Genomic DNA, 25,835 nt, shown 5'->3' on the forward strand with positions numbered 1-25,835 from the left:
AGCATGGAATGTGTTTCCATTGGTTTGTGTTGTCTGTGATTTCTTTCAACAGTGTTTACTAGTTTTTCTTGTAGAGGTCTTTCCAATCCTTGGTTAGGTATATTCCTAAATATTTTAATTTTTTTGCAGCGATTGTAAAAGGGGTTGAGTTCTTGATGTGATTCTCCGCTTGGTCGCTGTTCGTGTATATAAGAGCTACTGATTTTTGTACATTAACCTTGCATCTGGAAATTTGATCAGTTCTAGGAGCTTTCTGGAGGAGTCCTTAGGGTTTTCAAGGTATATGATCATATCGTCAGCAAACAGTGACAGTTTGACTTCCTTTTTACCGATTTGGATGCCCTTTGTTTCTTTCTCTTGTCTGATTGCTCTGGCTAGAACTTCCAGTACTATGCTTTTGAGTGGCAAAAGGAACAGTCGGCAGAGTAAACAGACAACCCACAGAGTGGGAGAAAATCTTCACAATCTGTACATCTGACAAAGGACAAATATGCAGAATCTACAACTTAAACAAATCAGTAAGAAAAAAACAATTCCATCAAAAATTGGGCTAAGGACATGAATAGACAATTCTCAAAAGAAGATAAACAAATGGCCAAGAGACATGAAGAAATGCTCAACATCTCTAATGATCAGGAAAATGCAAATCAAAACCACAGTGCAATACTACCTTACTCCTGGAAGAATGGCCATAATAAAAAAATCAAAAGACAGTAGATATTGGCATGGTTGCATTGAATAGGGAACACTTCTACATGCTGGTGGGAATGTAAACTAGTACAGCCACTCTGGAAAACAGTGTGGAGATTCTTTAAAGAATTAAAAGTAGAACTACCATTTGATCAGCAATCCCACTACTGGGTATCTACCCAGATCACTAGAAGTCATTATTCGAAAAAGATACTTGCACGCACATGTTTATAGCAGCACGATTCATAACTGCAAAATTGTGGAACCAACACAAATTGCTCATCAATCAATGAGTGGATAAGCAAACTGTGATATCTATCTATTTATCTATCTATCTATCTAGACATAGATATCTAGATAGATATAGATAGATATAGATATATAATGGAATATATATAATGTGATATATATAATGGAATATATGATATATATATAATGTGATATATATGATATATATAATGTGATATCTATATGCATATATATAATGGAATACTATGCAGCCATAAAAAGGAATGAATTAACAGCATTTGTAGTGACCTGGATGAGATTGGAGACTATTATTCTAAGTGAAGTAACTCAGGAATGGAAAACCAAACATAGTACATTCATACTGATATGTGAGAGCTAAGCTATGAGGACACAAAGGCATAAGACTGATGCAATGGACTTTGGACATTTGGGGGGCAAAGTAGAAGTGGGACGAGGGATAAAAGACTACAAATATAGTACAGTATATAATGCTCAGGTGATAGGTACACCAAAATCTCACAAAACAGCACTAAAGGACTTAGTAATGTAACCAAATTCCACCTGTACCCCCATAACTTACGGAAAAAAATTTGCATGTGGTCCCCTTGTGTCCCTAGCCAAATTATAAGCTATCTATGTGCAGGATGAGACTCTGGAAAACCTGGAAGAAAACCTGGCTGTGTCTTAGAAATGCGAGTACTCTAACTCTAGGGAAAGGGCTACTCTGGACCTGCCCCAACTAGGCCTCAAATAAACCTAGACTGAGCGATCTGATTGAACTGTAATTTTACTGCCCACAATAAGAAAATTCTAGCATCTTTAAAATTCTACAATCTAGACGCTAAACAAGGTAGCATTTGAAATATTGGATATTTCAATTATAAATCACTAGACATGTAAGAATGAGAAAATTGAGACACATAGTGAGACAAAAACTTGTCAATAGGATGAGATAAAGAGATAGATTGGATGTTGCAATTAGCATTCAAGGAATTTTCCACAGTCTTCATAAAAACACCAAAAATTTAAACAAAAAAGACCCACAAAATGATTGAATAAAAGGGCGTTTTCAGGAAAATAATAGAAACTTTAAGGAACCAAATAAAAATTCTAGAACTAAACAATAAAATATATAAAATTTCACTAGATAAGATAAACAACAAATTTGATATCAACAGAATAAAAAATCAGTGAACTTGAAGATAGAGCAATTAAAATTATGCACCATGAAGAAGGATGAAAAAAAGAGAATAGATTGTCAATGACCAGTGGGACAATATTAAGTAGTCTAACATATGTATTTAAAACGCAGACTTACAAGAGAAAAATTGTATAGGAAAAAACGTTCGAAGAAATATACATAAAATTTGACAAAATCAAATTTATGCAATTTATTTTATATTTTAATGTATAAATATCTATTTCATATTTTAAATATGCATAAATGTTAACATAAATATAAGTTAAAGCACATATGAAGATTTGACTATATTAAAATCAGACAGGATAGAGATTTAGAAAATAAAAATGCATAAATGTGTAATTGGTAAAATTGAAAAACAAGTAAGTGTTATAACCTGTAAACACTAAATATAAAAAAAGCTTATTTGCCTTTACTAATACTAGACAAAATACACTTTAAGAAAAATAATATTACCAGAGATAAAAACATACATTCCATAATGATAAAAGCACTTTTTATCAGAAAGATATAATAATCTTAAATGTATATGAAAGTAAAGGCAGGTATTCAAAATACAGAAGTAAGAGACAGAAATTAATTTGGAGATTTCAATAACACTCTTCCAGTGATTTCTAAAAGAAATAGATGAAAAATCACTGGAGTTTAAAAACATTGTACAAAATAAACCAACTTAAGCTTATTGACATAGATCAAAACATCATAAAACAACAGAATAGTTATTCTTTACAACTACATATAGAAAATCCACTGGCAGATCATTTGTTAACCCATTTAAGAAGTTTTAATATATTGCAATATATTCTGATTTTCAAACATAGGTCTTTTAATCCTAATTGTATTGTTTGATGTCAATAGCAAAAATTCATCTTTACATTCCCCAAATATTTGAACTTTAAGTAACCTGCCACTAAAGAACTCATGTGTTAAGAAACTAAAAAGGAAAGTACAAAATTTTGAATTGAATGAAGTTTAAACACACGTCAAACTTTGTAAGTTACACAAAAGTAGTGGCTGGAGAAAATTTTTATATCAGATAATAAGAATGGTTTGAAATCAATCATGCATGTTCCACCCTGGAAAGCCAATAAAATTTGGCAAAATCTTTAATGCAAAACAGCAAAAAAATTACTGTGTTTTAGCGCACAGCTAAAACAATGTAATTAGAGGATATAAATAGTAAAATAGTAAGTGTGGCCATGAAGAAAATAGCAAATTAACAAATATAAGATATAAAAGAAAAAATGTTATTTAAAAAGATGTAAGCAATTTTATAAGCCATTGATATGAATTAGACAAAAAGAGGAAAAAATTACCAGTACAGGCAATGAAAGAGAAAAGAATGTCACTTCAGGTTGTTACAAGCTTAACAAAGGATTATATCAGAGATTTATGTCAAAGATTTGACATCTTGGATAAAATGGAAAATTTCCTTGAAAGACATTATTACCAGATTGACACAAGAAATACATCAGGTGAAGTCTTTACCCTACAAAACAATCTTGAGAAAGAATGATATTGGGAAAATTATGCTATCTGATTTCGGGACTTACTCTAAAGCTATGGGAATCAAGACAGTCTTGTAATAGCATAAGCACAGATAAATGGTTCCCTGAAAGATATAAGAAATAGACTCATACAGTCATTCAATTTTTAACAGATACGTTGAAGAAATTTAACGGTTCAGGAACATTTTTTCAATAAACACTGGTAGAACAGCTTCATATCCATATGGAAAAAATAAATTTGTTGCTACCTTGAAATATACTGTAAAATTAATTTGAGATGAATCATATACCTAAATATTAAACTAAAATTATAAAGCTTATAGAATAAAACATTATGACTGTATCATATAGCTGTGAATATTTCTTAAAAAGACCACAGAAGGCAAACTTAAAAAAAATTCTAAATTGTATTTCAACAAAAATAGTAACAGTTTATCTCATCAAAATTACAGTTTAGAAGTGAATAGATAAATTATAGCAATAATATACTCATATGTATGTAATGAAAAACCTATCTACATAATATATGTAGAACTACAACTTAAGACAAATAAAAACAACAAAAATAGTTTAAAAAGTTTAATAAATACTTTACAAAATATGATATAGACATGAACAAATGTTAAATAAGCATCTGAAAAATGATCCATGTCAATAGTCATCGGGGTCATGCCAATTAAAACTGCAATGAAATATTAATACAGGCTTGCCAGAATGGATAGTTCTAAAAAGACTGACATCACCAGATGTTAGCATCTATACGGTACAACCAATGGGAGTGTAAAATAGTACAAAATCTTTAATAACTGGCTTTGAATTTTTTAATACAGTTATACATAAACCTACCCTATGACCCAGGAATTCCATTTCAATTAACTCAGGATAATACAACATACATCAACAAATAGATTATGTGAATGTTCATCTAAAGCTTTATATTCATAATAGGCAAAGCTTGAAACATATCAATTATCTTTTGAAAAGAAAGAAATTTAGAAAAATAAGTATTATGCAATGTCAGTAAAAAGGAATAAACAATGAATGTACCCAACGACACGTTTAAACTTCAAAAAAATATTTTACAAGAAACCAGATTCAAGTGCATGTATTTATGATTCTATTAATACATTTATGTGACTGAATTTCTCGAATAACATGAAAACTAGTCACTTGTGTTAGTGGCCTCTACTTGAGGGTGACCAGGTTTGACTGGGAAGGAGCAGGAAGAACTTTCTGGAAAGATAAAAATTTTCTATCTCTTCATAAGGTTGTAGATAACATCCGTGTACACATGTATTTATTTGTCAAAACATTTCAAACTGTACACATGTCTATGCATTTTTAATCTTTGTAAATTATGTAAAACTTCTTATGGGAAGATTTATCTATCCTCCTAGTATATTTTGTGAGTACATGCTTTCTTTCTTCCTTTTCCCTGAGAAAGAAATAAAAATCTATTTATTTGTATTTTTTAGGGACAGAGGTCTTTAGGGACAGCAATATTATATTAACAGCTAACATAGTAGATAGATGATGCGCCTTTATCGAAATAATAATTTGATTTAATTAGAAAATTCAGAAAGCGTTGCTTCATACCAAAACACGAAAGCATTACTTTCCATCGTTGATTCCAGCAGTGGAAATCTCAGGCAGCGTGCAAAGGATGTAAGTGGGTGGGAAGAAAATAGTGGTTTGCTGAAGTCAGCTGGAACTGGCTTGGGAGAAGCTGTTATCCACATTCTATCCCAACTATTCATTTTGTGACTTCACTTTGGAAGCTTTAAATTGCTGGAGTGGGAGTATTCACATAATGGAAAATGGAAAATATTACCAATCAGAGCTGCTGCTCACTCACCCAATGACCCTCTTTGGAGAGTCTGCTTACCAGAACACTACTGGAAGTGAAATTGTCTTGCTCTATCTTATATCACAACAGTTATACAGTAATTTATCAGATTTCACACATTCAGGAGAATAACTAGAGTAGTTAATATCTTTGGAAAATACAAATATCATGTAGATAATGTCTAAAGATAGTATCATATAAGTTTACACAGGATGATAAGAATACCAAAATTTACCAAAAAAATCACCCAACTATGAACTATAAAGCCAAAGTGAAAAAGAATCTTTAAACCGTACAGTGGCCGAATAACAAAGAGCAATACTATTATAACAGCAATAATATCAATGACAACAAAAAAGTGAAATAGTTTGAGGGTTAGGCAGAACACTGATGTGCGCAATCATGGGAAAGAGCTTGAATCTTAGAGAAAAAAACTCTAATAAAACTTCAGATTTAAGCTAATCAGGCTTACTACCCTCTCTTAGAGCAGAACCCACTTGAAAGAATTATTTTTCAGTACATAGAAAAGGGCATAGAACAATGATATATATTTGATAAGCTTTCAGAAAATCAAAGTAGGCCCTCAAAACTCATCTGAGTATCAAATTTGCTTTAAATTTTGATGGGCTCATCTATCTGTGGCCTAAAGCAACTCAATAAAAAAAAAGATAATGTAATGTTGCTGAACAATATGAAAACGCAATCCTAGCAGATAGATTACATTTGAAGTCATTCAATATTTGAGGTTGAATTTCTGGCATCATAAGAAAGTATGATTTATGGTCACCAATGGAATAGAAGATTTTTAAATTTACCAGTTTTTGTCCTTATGAATTGTCAAGATTCTCAAGTTTACTAGTTTTGTTTTTAAGAATAACATCTCACTGGAAAATTCCAACTCATTATAAAAAATTTTTATTTTTAAAAATTATATAAATAATACACTAGAAATAGTTTCAATTTTTAAATTTTATAATCTTTCATAGGAAAATCCTAAACCGATTCTGATACATTAATACACTTTCTACATTATCCATTCTTGCTCCCAAACAATGATTCACAAACCATCAACAGCCTCATAAATAGGAAATAAAGATGTACCTAACATTATGAGATAACATCTTAGCGTTAGCCACTCTTTTAACATAAATGTTTGAGAAAATTAATGTTTGTTTTGAAAGGTTTTTTAAAACAATGCGTATTGGTTATCACTGAAAAATTCCTTTTGATGTCAAATTACATTTTTTTTTTTACTAGAAAGTGCCCTTTCTATAAAAATAAGATAAAATTAAGACATGCTTATAAAGTAACGTTTTTTCCTTAACCGAAACATTGATTTAGAGGTTAAAGAGATCTGGTCTACCTCATTTATACCAGGGACTACTTATAGATATTTTTACACGTGAAAAGGAAATAACAATATTCTACAATCCAGCAGGTTTATGTTTCACTCTGTCTCTCATTTCTCAGACCAAAGGATGACTGAGATTACTGAAATTTATCTGAGATTTGTGAAAAAATGGAGGGAGAAATCCCTAGAGTATTTAGGACTATCTCATTTTACTATGAGACTAATTTCAGGATTATTATAAGATATTCATCTTCTGTTTTTATTCTTAATTTCAAGCATCATCTGACCAATTTAAATTACATAAAGAGGAGATACCAAGTGACAATCAGGCCATTTACTACCCAAATAGAACTTGAGGCTAAGAAGAAGGCCACAGTTTCCCTAGAGTCAGTTTTCCTGTCCCCAAGTGCATGAACAATCAAACCACCTAAAATATCTCACATAGGGTTAAAGTACCATCTCCTACATGTTAAATATAAGTTATTTCATTTATCGATTTATTTGGGTAATCAACACATTTTTATTGAACAATGTTTATGTACTCATCAACATTGTGTAGATTCAAGGGAAATTTAAATAACAGAATCTTCCTACAAGAATCATGAGCTGAAAACTTAATAATAGCTGCAGTATCCAACAGACTGTCTTTTCAATTAATTAGCTGGGAAAACATGGACAGCTTACATGGTCAAATGAAAAATCATAAAGGTATCATATTTAAAGTTACTATAGCACTATGATTATATGAATCTATACATAAGCATACTTTATTCCTACCTTCAAGAAACTTGTATTCTAGAATTCGAGATTTTTTTTTTTTTTTTCTCTCCGAGACTGAGTCTTACTCTGTCACCTAGGCTGGAGTGCAGTGGCAAGATCTTGGCTCACTGCAACCTCCGCCTCCCGGGTTCAAGCAATTCTCCTGCCTCAGCCTCCTGAGTAGCTGTGATTACGGGTGCCCGCCACCACACCCAGCTAATTTTTGTATTTTTTAGTAGAGACAGGGTTTTGCCATGTTGGCCAGGCTGGTTTTGAACTCCTGACCTCAGGTGATCTGCCCACCTCAGCCTCCCGTAGTGCTGGAATTAGAGGTGTTAGCCACCGCACCTGGCCGAATTTGAGATTTTGTAGCAGAGAGATAATAAATATAATTTCTACCTTTAAAAATCTTACATTGTAGAATTCATTATTTTGTAGAAAAGAGATGATAAATACTAAAGTTTATTATTTATTTATTTATTTATTTATTTATTTATTTATTTATTTGACATTCAGTTAAAATTAGCTTGAGTCCTTATACTAACATCCCTGAAAATTATTTGGGGGTAGGATGGAGATGCTGGTACGTTTCTTAGTCATTTCTGATTCCAGTTTTATCTGAACTTCTTAGTTATTATTTCATATTGCTTCTCGTTTTCATTTTTTTTCTCTCCAAATTGATCACATGTGGACCACAAACCATTTTCTTTACATGTCCCCAAACTCCATTAACATACTAAAATTATTTCAGGTAAAGCAAAAGAAAGAAGGGAACGCATGTAGATCAATACTCCTTTGCAGTTCCCATCTGAATCAAGTTACTGAAAGAAGAAAAGAGGCCATGAAAATAGATAAGTTCGCTGATTCATGCTAAGAGTGCATAGAGTTCAACATGTTTATAAAGACCTACTTGACGTTTTTCTCTTTTTATTTATTCTTTTCTTTTTATTTCTTCTTCTTCCTGTTTTTATTTTTATTTTTTTTTAATTATAGATAAAGTTTCACTATGTTGCCCAGGCTGGAGTGCAGTGGCTATTCACAAGCACATCCCACTACTGATCAGCATGAGTGTTTTTCAACAGTTTTATAGACAAATAGTATTGGCTTAGCAGTTAGGTAGCAAGCAGTATAAAAACCACTATGGGAAGATAGAACGATGGTGATTCATAATACATATTGTTAATCCATTGCAAAACACTTAACAAAATATTTGAACTGTGATATTTTGGATGGCAGATAATTAGGAGGATCATATTTCAGCTTGCTTAAATGACATATGCTCATAATGGTTCAAAAAATATATATCAATCAGAATGTAAATTAAGTAGCATTTATTGGGTACAAACTTGGAACAATGACTTGTGTCCTTTTAGACATTAAAGGCCCCCCAAAATTAAAGTCTGTGTTCTAAAGAGTTTATAACCTAGTTTGAGTTACTGCTAATAGTCAAAATAGTAAGAAAGAGCTACATAGTGGTCTGCACAAAGCATAACGGATGCATACATGTAGGTTTATCAGTTCCAAGCAAAAAGTGGAATAGATTTTGTGTGTCTCATTAGAAGTATTCATTGGCATTTACAGTTCTTTTCCTGTGGTGGGGGCACATGGTAGGATTTCATTTGTCTAATCTCATCTTTTGAAGTTATGTGTGGCCATGTGACTTACTTTGCCAATGAAATGTAAAGACAATGATATATGTAATTTCCTGATAGGGGCTTTTTTCCATCTAGCATGTGACTCATCATGCTGCATTTCCCTTGTTCGAGTAAACATGGAAGCCAATTCTCTCAGTCTGGCTTTGCTGCTACAACAAAATAAATAAAGGACGATTTATAAAGAACAGAAATTAAATTCAGTGTGTGGAGATGGTGTGTTTTCTGCTTTCATCATGATGGCTTGCTGCTGCGTCCTCCAGAGGGCAAGTACACTGCACATTTACACAGCAGAAGAGATGGAAGGGGCAAATTCACACTCTCAAGCCTTTTTATAAGGGCTTATATCAAGTCCTTTTATAAGGTACTAATCTCATCAATGCACATGGCCTAATCAGCTCCTAAAGACCCCACCTCATAATACTGTTGTATTTGGGATTAAGTTTTAACATTAATTTTGAAGGGGACATAAACGTTCAGACCATAACACCCGTTATACTATAAGGCTACAGCAACCAAAACAGCATGGTACTGGTACCAAAACAGACATATAGGCCAATAGAACAGAACAGAGCCCTCAGAAATGATGCCACATAGCTACAACTATCTGATCTTTGACAAACCTGACAAAAACAAGAAATGGGGAAAGGATTCCCTATTTAATAAATGGTGCTGGGAAAACTGGCTAGCCATATGTAGAAAGCTGCAACTGGATCCCTTCCTTACACCTTATACAAAAATTAATTCAAGATGGATTAAAGGCTTATATGTTAGACCTAAAACCATTAAAATCCTACAAGAGAACCTAGGCAATACCATTCAGGACATAGGCGTGGGCAAGGACTTCATGTCTAAAACACCAAAAGCAATGGCAACAAAAGCCAAAATCGACAAATGGGATCTCATTAAACTAAAGAGCTTCTGCACAGCAAAAGAAACTATCATCAGAGTGAACAGGCAACCTACAGAATGGGAGAAAATTTTTGCAACCTACTCATCTGACAAAATTTTTGCAAGTTTGGCTTTTTCTATCAAGAACAAGGCCGAAAAACAAAGAATACGAAGTTTTTATGCTGAACCCTGGAGTTAAAAATAAATGGTGTCACAAGATCTTGATTTGAGGTAATGAGCTGACACACAAGAAAAGGAAAATCTAAACATAATTCCCTTATGTTTTAAGGGAGTCTAAGAACATATCTGTGTATTGATATCCACAGTTTGGCTCAGGAAACAATCAACCTAGTAAATATTTCACAAAAATGTGGTGCCTAGGTTTGTACATTAACAAATATATTTTAAAAAGCATTTGGGTTAATGAGCAGAACATTCTTATAATGTTTTTTGGCTTTAGAGAAAATTTTAGAGATAATTTAAATGTTACAGAAAATTTTCCAAAAATCATCCTTGAGCTCCATCCCCACTGTCACCTATTTAGTCAAAGAGACTGTAAGCATGTTGTTGGATCCAAAGAGTGTAGGCTTTAGACAAGAAGTAAACAAATTATTTGGATTTCATGAGGGGGGTTATAGAACGTATATACTAATATGTTGCAAAAGCCACAAAAGTCAACCCAAAGTATTACTCCAAAAACTTCTGCTGCTTGGGAGGACAGAGGATGACACTCAGACAAGATTCCCTTTCTCCAAAGTCAGGACAATGTGTAACTACCACTGCTATGCTTGTACACAGATGGATGTAAATGCAATAGGGAATGGGTGCAATCTTAAACAATGCTTAGCAATCATAAGATAAATAAAAAATGACCGAGTTTCCCAGAACTCTGCAATCAGTGGAAACAGTATCCCAAAAGTTAAGTGAATTTCATTGCAGACCCCCTTTGTGATTGCCAAAATTTTTTTAAAAAATACAGTGGTATTATTAGAAAATAAGTCTCATTTCGTAGTTTAAAATTAGGCATATTCAATGTCTGAAAAATCTAATAGTGATTTATACCCGTTTGCTCACGGAGGGAAATGCTGGTGCCTAAGTTTTTTTTTTTAATTCATGTGTGCATTTCCTACTTAAAGTTGAGCTGAAAGACTTTTAATACAAATTCTTGATATAATTCTGGTTAAGAGACTAAAAGCTTGGAAACAACTATTCTATTTTCCTTAAAAAAGGAAATAATTTTTGGACTTCTTCATTAATCTACGGAGTTAAAATAAAAAGTATTGGTAGGAAATTTAAAATGTACATATTTAGCTTTTTATTTTTCTTCCAAAAACTCTTACTATCAAACTTATTAAAAATGTAAATAACAGCTGAAAACAAATTATAAACACATTGATCCATTTCCATAGGCATTTATACACCAGCTGTTATTAATATTAATGGCTATATATGATAAGCATGATCATTTTTTAAAATTTGACAGCAAATATGGGTATTACAATGTCATGTTCTGTAACAATTCATTGTAAGCTTTTTATTTATTCCCTCTGAATTATGCCAAGATTCATTACAAAATCATTTGTTGAAATCCTGTAAGTCTTTTTTTCCCCAACTCTCTTTTTCAGTTGATCTCCTCTAGATGTGAGTGGTCAAGGGAATATTGACTCTATGAAGTGACACTTAAATTGTGGCTTCTAGGTCAATGCTCTGACTGAACCTGTCTTCTTTAATTATTATCTAACAACCAGATGCCAAATATATTCCCTGCTTCAGGCTGTATAGCTTTATTTTAGGGACATCCGAGTCTTTTTAAAAAAATCATCAATTAAGATTGCTTCTGTCTAAATGGAAAAAACAGTCTCATACTACTTCTGTCTTTTAAAACAAAAAACGATTTCCAGAAGTTCTTCAAGTAAGTTTAGTGAGTCCTGCATAAGAGAAAAAGTATTCTTTAGTTCTTTATTTTAGGGATGTCTCTTTAGAGTTTTATAAATGTAGAGCCATTTAATGTAATATTAATATGTCATTCTGTGTTAGACGGAATATATACTGTTAGACAACTAGTTCTGCTGACTATGTGTAATTTAACTACACTACAAAATCTGTGGGATGCCAAAATAATGCAATTTTTAAAATTATAATTGGAATGTGTTAAATTATGTTCTCAGTTCTCAGAGCAATGATTGTCATATGAACAGATTTATATAGTGCCATTTTCTGTTTCATTATAGTCTTTGCCATAAGAATGACGTGGTAGAATTTTAATGTCTCATACATTCTGTCAGTTACAGTCTTCTACTATACAGCTTTGACCTTTTCAATGTTCTGTGGTTTGATTGGCTATTCATTGCATTTTTCCCTTGCTTTCTGTCCCACTAACCTGTAGGGAGGATATAGAATGGACAGCCAATTAAAGTGTAGAATATTGAAAAGGTCAAAACACTACAATATGTTATCTCTACTCAGAATACATCAGATACTAACCAGATTTTGTAGTTGCTCTACATGGACAAGGAGAAGTGTGGTTGCAGTGGGGGGAGTGAGCAATAAGATAATCACTCCACAGTTCAGTCAACAAATTGCAAAAGTCATGTTTTCTTGAATGTCTTAGTCATTTTCAAAATTGAAGTGAAAGGCTATTTCAAAAGTGAATACAAATTATACAGGTTGAGTATCATTTATCTGAAATGTTGGGGACTAGAAGCATTTTGGATTTTGTTATATTTTGGAATATTTGCATATATAAAATGAGATATGGGGATAAGACCAAGTCTAAAGAAGAAATTCGTTTATGTTTTATATATACCTTATATACATAGCCTGAAGGTAATTTTGTACAATATTTTCATTACTTTATGCATGAACAAGGTTTTTGTACGTCGAATCATCACAAAACAAAGGTATCAGATGTGTAATTTTCTACCTGTGCCGTCATGTAGACATTCAAAATGTTTCAAATTTTGGAGAATTTCAAATTGTGGATTTTCAGTTTAAACGTGCTCAATCTGTATTTAGTTTTGATAGTTAAATCAACCTCTTCAGAATCCGTTAAAGGATCTTTGCCTATATAGCTGAATAGATGCAAAGAAACCATCATTTCCAACACTCTTGATGTGTTTTTGATAGTATATAACATTTTATTGATTCTGGTATTTCACTGAAGTTGACTAGCTCTTGTGATTTTATCTTTCTTAAGAATGATATAAAAAAAATACAGCAGCAGCTATTACATATTTTAAAAAATTAATCATATTTCTTTTTAGAACTTCTTTACTATCAGAATTCTGAATTCTAAACTTTAAAAAGATAAATAATTACATATGATTGTGGTAAAATCTCTGATTGTTGATCTGTTATATATTGGTGGCACTGGAACCCATGTGCCTTTTTGCTACTCACTTATGATTTTGATTATATTCATTCAATATCCCTAAGAAATAAGTTGATTTTAGGTTAATAACTACAACCAAGACTTACGTACTCTCACATCAAAAACAAAACCAATATCAGCTTTAGAATCTGCATTCTCCAAGTAAATTTCACCTGTCTTTACTTTTAGTCTAATTTATTCTTTTTTTAGTCAACTTTTTTGGACTGTTGTAAGTAACTCTGCTCATTAGAATCTTGTAATAGATAAAAAATCAATTATTCTAGAATACTTAAAACCTAGTAACACCCAGTGTTAAACAATCTAGACCAAAATTTGACAGCAATGGCCTTACTTCGATTTAAATTGAATATCTGTTCCAGCCAAATAAGCATTCAAGAAGAAAGCATTAATCTCCCACTTTCTTAGTGTACTCTATCGTTTAACATCTTATCTTTTAAATACCTAGAAGAAAATATTTACAACGTATACGGACCCATTTGTCTCTCCATTTGGTTGTTCTCTTCATTAGTCTTATTGTCTATGCTTGACAAATTATAACTTACTACACAATAAAGGAATTTTGTATAAACATTCCTATACCATATTTTTCACTATTTCAGAAAATTGTATTTGAAATTAAACACTGTTGCTAACTCTAGGAGACTTGTGTGTTTCAAAAACCATTAGGTCTTATCCCTCTAGGAATACCTATATAATTCATCACGGAGACCAAGTTTTACAGTAAGTTTCTATGCATGCACTTATATTTCTAAGTTGTAATGGTAATAATTTAGAGTGAAGAAAATACTAATCAATCAACAAAAGTATGTTCTATCATAATCTCCATTTGTAAGATATTAACTGATATAAAACATTAAATTTCAAGAGATAATATTGGAAAATGGAGTAAAGCAGAAAAACAATAAATGGAAGTGCATCATAAATTGAGTATTGACGAATAACAGATGAAATTAAAAAGAAAAATGGCTCATGTACAGTGAAAGAAAACTAAAACACATAAAAATGAGATATTGCAAGGCCAATAATTAATAAAGCAATAATAAGGGGTGGTAAGTAGTGGTAGGAAATAATGTGAGAAAAATAATTTAGAACAAGATTTAGATGTGAGAATAAGAAGTGGGTGTCCATTTTATAAGCAATTGGAATTACATGCATGGTGTAATTATTAGTGTGCAGTATCTCCTAAGACGTTGATTTAACAGTATAGGTATGAAGTAAACAGTGTTTTAATTGTTTGGCAAATGTAAACTGGAGAGACAGTGACAATGTACTACTAATGTAAAAAAAAAAAAAAGACAAAGTAAAAACTGATGATTGGAAGGTTATGCAAACCGAGGAAGACTGAAAATAGAATCACTAGAATTGAGGGTGTAAACAGACGTCTCTGAAACGAGCTTTAGAGCAAATATAATTTATTCCAGTGAACAGTTCAGTCTTAAAACCCAGGACACACCACCACCTTGGGTTAAATGAAGGAGTGTTGCAGAGAACAAAGAGAGGGTTCTCATTTTATAGCACAATACCACCCCACCAAGCCCAGGTTCCCAACCAAGTTTGTTTATGCAGATTAAGGATGGAAGCTCATTTCTGATTGGCCACTGCAGCTAAGTTCTGATTGGTCAATGCAACTGATCCCTGACTGGTTGATACAGCTGAGCCCTGATTGTCTGGTAAGGTGAGCTCTGTTTGTTTTCCAAGCACAAAACCAGAAGTTTCTGTCAGATATTTCTTTCAAACTGGTGGTGGGCAGATGGTTTCTGGCCATAGTTTATCTTGGTACCCACAACAGAAGGTAGTTTGACTTGACTGTAGGCAAGTGGGTCTTGTGATACTTCTACAGCATCTTTCAGAGAACACAAGAGTGTGTGACTGTTCCTTCATGCAAGGATGGCCACCTAGTTCTATTTGAACTTTGACAACCGCAATTTGCCACTGTAAGTTCATTCTGTCAGCCCACAGCATACTTTAACAATAAATAAAGAAACGTAGCAAGAATAACAGATATTGGAACGCAAGAATAAGATTTGCATTAAACATTGTTTGGCAAAAACTGCCTCATTCTTTAATTCATTCATTTAGAAAATAGGTGGCTGGTGACGCTCTTTGTGCCAAACAGTTCCAGAAAAGCTAATGGACAATAGAAAGATTAGGCACAACACAGGAGAAGTGGATCATGGACTCCATCTCCAGGCTTCTGAAGAAAAATTCCTGTTCCCATGGAATGTGTCTTTTCAGTGGGGGGCAAACTAACACTAAGCAGCTACAGAAGCAAAGCCATATTTAATATAATACCAAATTAGGACACATGCCTAGAAGAAAAATGAGAGCATGAATGAATGATGGGTGCTTATTATTTTAGATAAAATGACCATGGACAAGTTCTCTGAAGCACTCCTAACAGAGACTGGAAATGTGCAGAGCAGTAATAATGTAAAGATCTAGATCAGGATAATACAGGAAGAAGTAAAAGCAAATAGAATGGCCATGGGCCAGAATCAGTTTGATGTGAAGAAGAAACAGCAAGAGAGCTTGTAAAATGATCATTATGGTGCCAAGAAAATACATAATAAAAATTTAAACTAATATTAACATTATGGAAAAATAAAACAGCACAATTGTTGGCTTTATGTTAAAATAACTATATTAACTTTTATATACTGAAATAAAAGTGTTAAGCAATTTCTAAGATATTTTTTGTGGCATTATAAATTCTATAAACATCACTATACCAATTTTTGCTTATTGGAATGTATTCTTTATTTTCTTACAAATATGTAGATATTTCATATTCCTCGTAGGCTTTTGAAACTAGAAATTAGTGTGATTTGTTGGTAATCTAGGAATTTTCCTTCTCAGGCTTCTGTCATTGTGAAGGAAACTTTCTCATTTTTATAATCTGTTGTTGGGTGCCCTCATCCCCTCAAAAAGTCAAGTGCTTTCATTAATAATACATTATTTTTTTTTTTTTTTTTTTTTTTTTTTTTTTTAGTATTTTTTTTTTTTTTAATTATACTTTAGGGTTTTAGGGTACATGTGCACAATGTGCAGGTTTGTTACATATGTATCCATGTGCCATGTTGATTTCCTGCACCCATTAACTCGTCATTTAGCATTAGGTGTATCTCCTAATGCTGTCCCTCCCCCCTCCCCCCACCCCACAACAGTCCCCGGAGCGTGATGTTCCCCTTCCTGTGTCCATGAGTTCTCATTGTTCAATTCCCACCTATGAGTGAGAACATGCGGTGTTTGGTTTTTTGTCCTTGCGATAGTTTACTGAGAATGATGGTTTCCAGTTTCATCCATGTCCCTACAAAGGACACGAACTCATCATTTTTTATGGCTGCATAGTATTCCATGGTGTATATGTGCCACATTTTCTTAATCCAGTCTACCAACCCAAATAATACATTATAATCTTCCTACAATATCCCATAGTCACATAGGCAATATAAGTAAAATAATATAGTTAAAAGAAAAATGATTTATGGGAAATAGTATGGAATCTCTATTGTTCCTTGAGTGTGTCATTTCTCTCTCTCTCCTACCCCTATTCATCTATTTTCTAAAATAATTTTAAAAACTTGATTTTCCCCTCTCAAAAATGGATTTCTTGACCCAACTAAAATAATGTAATTTGATTTTTTATTTAATTACCCAGTGTTCCAAGTGACAAAATTGGATAATGTTATCACAAAGGCTAATTGATATCTTTAATATAAAAGATATTTGTGACACACAGACCCACTTTACTTTTCCACAGCATATCAGTTTCTTCTAGCTTATTTATTTTGGTTAATAACATCATAATACACCAATTTTTAAATCTTATTGGGCTTTGTACCCAAATTCCCCTCAGGTTCTTCTGCCCCAAGTAGAATTGGTACCGGCTAACTATCCCATATCCAAAATTATTGGAATGAGAACTGTCTTGGATTTTGATTTTTTTTTTCAAATTTTTGAATATTTGAATATATATAATGAGATATCTTGGGGATGAGGCCCAAGTCTAAACATGAAATTCATTTATGTTTCCTACACACCTTATACACATAGCCTGAAGGTGATTTTACACATTATTTTTAATAATTGTGTGCCAGTGACAAAGTTTGTGTTAAGTACTTGTGTGTGGAATTCTCCACTTGTGGCATTATGTTGATGCTCAAAAAGCTTTGGATTTTGGAGCATTTTAGGTTTCAAATTTTTGTATTGGTGATGCTCAACCTAAGTATCTTTTTATAATTAAAAGAATACTAAGTAATACAAGCTTTATTGGCTTTCCATTTTCTAATAAATTTGTTGCAAATTTTAGACTTGTAAACAATGCTTGCCATAATCAGGTTCTACTATGTGATTATTCCAGAAGCTCTTTTTTATATAATATATTTCAAACAAGATGAATGGATTGCCATTCGTCAAACTTTGTGATGCTCTTCCTATATCTTTGCTCTAATAAAATATGAATTCTTCTTCATCTTATACAATATAGTCCATCTTTCAGTAAATCTAATCTAATAACCCCAGAAAAGATATTGCTTTGTACTCTGAAATTTAAGAAAGCTTTGTATCGTTTATGGTTTTTACCATAAAGGTAAATGTGGTAATACAGCACTTCTAATCCAGAATGAAAGAGCTTCATTTTGGATTTTGGGAATCTTATTTATTAACTCCTTGACTTTAGTCAAAGTATTTACTAACTTTTTTTTTTGGACAACATGGAGATTTATTTATTGTTACTATTATAATTTACAGTGGTGATAGTATCAAAAGTTAAACACTTTCTGAAACAACGAATGAAAAATAAGGAAAACTACCAATTTATTATTCCAGAAGCTATACAGTCTTTAGATAACTTTTGACTTCCATTCCCTTTTGCCCTGCTCATCAGAGACGTATCTTTCTTTCTAATATCTCAGTTGTTTAGCAAATGCCCGCTTACCAGTTGTCTGTTATGGTTGATGAAAATTTAGTTCTAAGTGTGTTTTTATAGAAATTAGGAAAACATTGCAAATCATGAACTCTATTGATTCAAAAGCATTTTTAAAACCTGAAGTAGAAGTCTAGCTCCAGTTATATGATATTGTCAGGTCAGTATCTTCTTTGTACTCTAATTTTCTCTTTCATAAAATGAGACTTGTAAAACATTTACATTAGTTTCTCAAAGAGTCATTATAAAAAAAATCAAATGAGGAGATGTATGTGAAAATCTTTTCCCAAAGTAAAAACTGTTATGTAAATGTAGCAGATTATTATTGTTATCCCCATCATTATTAGTGCTGATGATAGCAGATGACTTCAGCACTGCACAGATGCATAAAACAGTTTGATGCAACTTTTCTCTAGTCTGCCATGTGATAAATATGAAGTATGCCCTCCTGTGTGTAACATACTGACATCCTTTGTATTTTTTTATTTTATTTGTTTTTAAAAATGACACCAAATTTGCTCTTTTAAGCCTCAATGTCTAAAACTGCTTAAACCTGTTAAACCTGGCTTAATGAACTGTTGTCAAATTTATCAGCCAAATAACAATTGGAAACTAAATTTTTGGCAAAATGTATTGGTGATTCTTTTTGAACATGTTATTTGGTAAATTGTTTATTTGGTAATTTGCTTTCTGTTAGGTAGTTTTTTTTTTTTAATAAACTGATCTTAAGCAAGTATTTTAGTTTTCTAGGGCTGCCATAAATATACCACAGATGGTATGGCTTAAACAACATAAATTCATTTTCTCACCGTTTAAGATCAAAATGTTGTAGCTTTGATTTCTTCTGAGGGTTTTCTTCTTGGCTTGCACATGGTCCTCTTCTTGCTGTGTGCTTACGTAATCACCTTTCTGTGTGCAAGTACAAGTGCCCCTGGTGTCTCTTGAGTGTCTTAATTTCCCCTTTTTAGAGGGATAGCAGTTAGATTGGATAAGACCCTTCTAATTACCTCATTTTAATGTAATCATTACTGTAAAGGCCCTATCTCCAATTACAGTCACATACTGAGGTACTGGGATTTAGGCATTCAACATACATATGAGTGGTCAGTGGCAAAATTCAACCTGTAAGAGTAAGTTTACTTAAAAAGAGTTAAAGTGAACCTGTATCTACTGGGCTTGAAAAATAACCAGTGCTGGGTATTATCATTAGTGATGATGATGTAGAATGAGTAACTTCTGCTTTTTCTGCGCTCAAAAAATACATACACAGTGGCTGGGCCCAGTACTGCCCTCCTGTAGTCTCAGCTACATGGTAGGCTGGAGTGTAAGAATCCCTTGAGCCCAGGAGTTTAAGACCAGCCTGGGCTGTGCAGTAAGACCCCTTCTCTGATTAAAATATATATGTATATACACATACACATGCATACGGATATTCCTTTAACTCTAGAAAATAACTTTTGCATAAGTGATATCAGATATTGTTTCACATAAATTATTTGACTATGTTTTATCACTGAATGATTGTACTTGGTCCATGTATAAAAGATATCAGAGCTATAGTAGTTCCCCCTTATCTGCATTGGAGATATTCCAAGATGCCTAGTAGATGCCCAAAACCAAAGATAGGACTAAATTATGTATGTACTTTTTTCTTATACATACATAACAATAATAAATAACTTATAATAAATAAATAATTAGTAAATAATTAAATAATAAAAAATTTATAAATTAGGCACAGTAAGAGATACAACTTATAGGACAATTATAACAATTTACTTTAATAAAAGTTCTGTGACTGTGGTCTCTCTTAAACTATCTCATTGTACTGTACTCACCCTTCATCTTGTGATTATATGATATGATATCTACGTGATGAGATGAAGTGAGGTGAATGACTTAGGAATTGTGATGTAGTGTTAGGGTACTATTGACCTTCTGACAATATGTCAGAAGAAGGATCACTTGCTTTGGGTAATCCTGGATCACCAAGCCACGTTGATGTCTATAGCTAAATGTCAGAAGCAGCAGATGATATGCATAGCTAATGGGTAGATATGTTGGATGAAGATATGATTCACCACAACCCCCAGGCTGGACAAAGTATGTTGGCATGAGATTTCACCATGTTACTTAGAATGGGACAAGTTATGGATTTTTTTCTAGAATTTTCTATTTAACATTTTAAGACAGCAGTTGACTGTGAGTAACTGAAATCATGGAAAGTAAAACCATGAATAAATAGGGACTACTGTATAGAAGATAAGTCTGATGAACAAACTTTGTATAACTTATATATTATTATTTTAGTATTGATGCCAGAAGTGGTAAATTAGGCATTGGAATAATTTAATACTATGTATAGAAACACAAGGAATATAAAACAATAAATCTAGAATAAAATCTCATTAATATGGAATATGTGTCAGTGTAAGCTATATTTGTGTATATATTTGTATTTTGAATGGGTTCTGTTCAATATGCAAATTAGAAAATGTATTTTTGAAATTAGTGTGTCTGTGTTTTGGGTGGATTGAATAAAACTTAGAGTAGTCCTGGCTGGGCGCAGTGGCTCACGCCTGTAATCCCAACACTTTGGGAGGCTGAGGTGGGCGGATCACGAGGTCAGGCGCTCGACCACCAGCCTGGCCAATATGGTGAAACCCTATATCCACTAAAAAATACAAAAATTAGCCGGGCATGGTGGCTCACGCCTGTAGTCCCAGCTAATTGGGAGGCTGAGGCAGGAGAATCTCTGGAACCCGGGAGGCGGAGGTTGCAGTGAACCGAGATAGCGCCACTGCACTCCAGCCTGGGAGACAAAGTGAGACTCCATCTCAAAAAACAAACAAACAACTTAGAGCAGTCCCAAAACAACAAATAATGCAGTAGAAGAGGGTCTTTGGAAAACACGACTTTCAAATTCAGTGGAAGTTAGAAGATGATAAAAAGGAACAGAGAAAACCATAGGCCAGAATATCTTCAGGCAGAATCTGCCACTTCATAGCAAGTAGGTTTCCTAGTGGAAACCCAGAAATGTTCTAGAATCAAAGTTGGCAAGTACTAAATTTATCAGATAACTGAAACACATCAAATAAAAATGAACTGAAAGTCCTCCTCCACGTCTCCCTTCTCCACTCAGCTGCAGAGCCACTGACAGCCCAGTGTGTGCTCTGAGGTACAAAACTGGACCACTTTCTTCAAAGATGTGGAACAAACTACGTGTGAGACTTTAATGTGAATGTTTTAACATCCTCCTCACTTTGGCACTGGAGGAGCCTACTACATTGATTGTAAAGTATATTATGTCAGTTAACATAAAAACAGAATATTAAAAATGAAGGAATAAAGAATTTAAAAATAGCTATTGGAAATTTCAAATATTACCACCAAAATGAGAAATTCAGTACACGGTATGGATAATAAAGTCATGAATATCTTCCTAAATATCCACAAAGTGACACAAAATATGAGAAAGTATAAAAGACATAGTGGATCAATATTGCAATTACTACGTCTGGCCAGAAATTGTTGTATTATGTGAGAGCAGAGAAAATACAAGGAACTAATTAAAGAAATAATAAAAATTTACAGTTATTTTTATTATAAGTTATAAGAAAAGAAGTCATTATAGTTTACTAGATCCCACTCAGTCTCTATAGAAAAAAATGGCATTCAATATATCCTTCTAAAATTTCAAAATTCTGATAATAAAAAATAGAGGTTCTAAAAATTTCCAATAACTAGAAAAAAAGTTTATCAACAAACAAATGAGCATTAGAGTAGCAAGGCATTCTTCAAAATACTGATCCTAAAGGCAAAGAGACAGTGCCTTACAATTATGAAAAAAAAAAAATTTAACAGAATTCTGTACTTGAAATAAAATGTGATGGCGAAATGGAAATATTTTCAGATATGTGATAGTGTACAGAATACTAATCTGTGCACTTCCTTTTTCTATGCTTCCTATGTAGTTATCTTTTCACTAGTAAACCAGAGGCTTTCACATTGCCACAGAAAAAAAAAATTTGTGGCTGCAGATTTTTGCAAATATGATAGGTATGAAATGTTATCACAATTATTTTAAATAACATCACTTTTTCTGCAAATGAATCATATATATCTTTTGGTATTTCTCATCCATTTGAGTCTCTTGCATATTTTTCTATGAAGCTTTGTTGTTATAGTTGTTTTGGTGTCTATTGTTATTTGCCCAAATTATAGATGCATTCTAGATATTAATCTGTTTGTGTTTTGTGATATGAAAAACATCTTTTATTAACCCCAATTCCTAAATGTTGTTGATAACAAAAATCTGTTAAAGTTTTGCTTCATTATTTGCTCTCTTGGCATTTCATTTGACAATTCCTTCCCACTCTCTTGTCAGAAAGATATTGTTTTACATTTTTTCTATTAATTTCGATGCTATTAAAATAATCTTTAGATTCTTAATTCCTTTGGGCTTTGCCCGAGGATACTATATTAGATAAATATCCAACTATTATTTTATCAAAATATTAAACCAGTGTTTCCATTAGTATAAAAACACAATCCCTTTATATGGTGTCATATTTATTATTTATCAAGTTTTATTAAAAACTTGAGTTTAGAAGCTTTTTCATGTTTGAATTATGCCTTATTGTTTTTGTAAGTTGAATCTTTCCTCAAATACATCTTTTGGTCTTCTTTTTAAATTGCATTACCAATTCATGTATTTATTTTCAAAATTGATTTTAGAATCTATTGGTCAAAATTTCTCAAATAATTCCAGTAGAAATTTATTAGAATTCCATTGATTTATGGCCTAATTTAGAAAATGTATAATGTTACATCCCTAGTGATATGTTTCATATTTTTATTAGTTTCGGTATTATTTAAAAATGTTAAGATATAATGCAAATTGAATGACCTTCTTTTGGGTAGTATTCATCCACTTACATACTCACTAAAGTCATATATGATTTTATAAACTCTGAAGAAAGCATCCACTTTTCTATTGATGCCTAGCTCAGATGCCTGAACATTTTTTTTTGTCAATATTCTGAAGCCTAGGATATCCAATTGATTAGAAACACCTTTAAAATTCATTAATTCCAGAGAAATCTATTTACATTTGGGTGGGCTTCACATAGCATAGACCTAAGAAAGTGATCCACGGGACTAGTGAACAAAGAAAGATAGCTGTCAGAATTTGATCACTTATTAGTTTGGTAACCGTTATTTTATCAAATTACTTAAAACATAACCTAATTATAAGTGAAAAATCTTGTATAAAATACAAGTATTTTCTCACCAATTGTGTGGCTTTTACAATAAATAATGTGTAGTTCTAGCATATTTCTGTTAATGCTGAATCTGGACAGAAATTACATTTCTTTTGCATTTTTCCAGATAAATTCTGCTATCATCTGACTATATTTTGTAAAACAAATTGATATAATGATTTTTCTCACTGAGATAAAATGGCATTATTATTTCAAAGACAATAATTGGTAAGAAATTGTATCAAATAAACAAGGGTTTAGCTATTACCTAGCACAATTATCTAATGGTAATAAACCAAACAACATAAAACAACTACTTTTTTTATTGCACTAATTTATACAGGTACAATGCTATTATTCATTGAACTGAGTTGAATGACATATGGCTGTATGTCAATATGATTTAATGTTCAAATATTAGGAACAGGAATGAAAAATGTATTTTGGATTTTCCTGAGGGCACCTCTCACTACAGTATACAACTTGGTTACAGAGCATAGGATCGACATGCTTCATCTTTTGGAATCCACTTAGCTAAATGAGACAGCTACAATTGTGTCTGTTTTTCTAGCTATCAATTTCTTTGATTATGTGTATTCTTCCAGATTAGCTCTATAGAATCTTTTCTCTTTTCTTTTTTTTTTTGGTAATGATATATTTATACAGTCATATATTTTCTCACCTTCTTTTACTCATGCTTAATGTGGGCAATCTAATGCAAACCATTCATTTGTTCTTATATGTGACATTGAACATGCGATATCTATTGAATTTACGGCAAAAAGTATTGTTTTTTGAGATACTTTAGTTGAAATTTCAAGTTTTTTTTTTAATATTTGGGAAGAGCAACTCTTATTCAGCCTTCCTCTATCATCTTCATATACAAGCCTACAACCAATTCTCCTTAGCTCTAGAATTAGTGGTTCTAAAACATGTTAAGAGTTCAGTAAGAAGAAAATGACCACATACTTGATCCCAACTCAGGCACTTACAAATTGATCGTCTTAGTGCAGATGACTTGACTGCTCTGATTACTCCTATGTAAACCACAACAAATCTTCACTAGCCAATGTAATGGTGATATTTACAAAGAGGAAATTAATTATAAAGTTGAAATACCTATTTTTTTTTTTTTTTGTCACCCAGGCTGGAGTGCAGTGGCATGATCTCGGCTCACTGCAAGTTACGCCTTCTGGGTTCAAGCAATTCTCTCCCGAGTAGCTGGGATTATATGCGTGTGCCACCAGCCCATCTAATTTTTGTATTTTTAGTAGAGATGAGGCTTTACCATGTTGGCCTGGACTGGATCCAAACTCTTGACTTTAGGTGATCCACCTGTCTTGGCCTCCCAAAGTGCTGGGATTACGAGCATAAGCCACTGTGCCTGGCTGAAAAACCTAATTTATATATAAATTTGTAATACAAATTTGAAATTTGACATGTACAAAATGAAAGATGAACTATAAATCTCAGAACTTTCAATGATATTTAAGCAAATATTAAAAGCATCAGTTCCGCATTGTCACAGGTAACCAAAACAAGAAATAATTAACTTATACAATGTAAAGCACATAAATCTACCACTCAATAATAATTTAAACTTGGCCAAATTAATCTTTCTGAGCCTTTGTGTCTTCATGTGTCAAATGAGGATAATAAGTGGACAATTGGTAAAATACTCACTCCAGCACTACATTGGAAGGTTGCAGAAAAAGCCTGCTTCCCAGTGAGCTTTGAGGTCAGCTGTTCTGAGCAGACATTTGAACTCACTTGTGAATGGCGTGACATTCTAGGAGACACAGAGTCGTGAGATAAATTTTCTGAAAAGCCATTACAGGATCAGGATAGCTTTCAGATATCTTGGTAGAGTTATGGAAGAGATGTGACATAAATAATTAAGTGAGGTCAAAAGATTAAAACATTTATTTTCTTTTTAAAATGCTCCTCTCCCCTTTTTCGCCAAGAAATTTTCCATATACTTGAGTTCAAAAAGTGTTATGTATATACACACACACACACACACACATATATACACATATACACACCGACACACATACATATTAAAGTATATATGCCAGCTAAATACCAATGGAGATAAAATAAGACTGT

Source organism: Symphalangus syndactylus, chromosome 11 (assembly GCF_028878055.3).
Source record: "Symphalangus syndactylus isolate Jambi chromosome 11, NHGRI_mSymSyn1-v2.1_pri, whole genome shotgun sequence".
NCBI lineage: Eukaryota > Metazoa > Chordata > Mammalia > Primates > Hylobatidae > Symphalangus > Symphalangus syndactylus.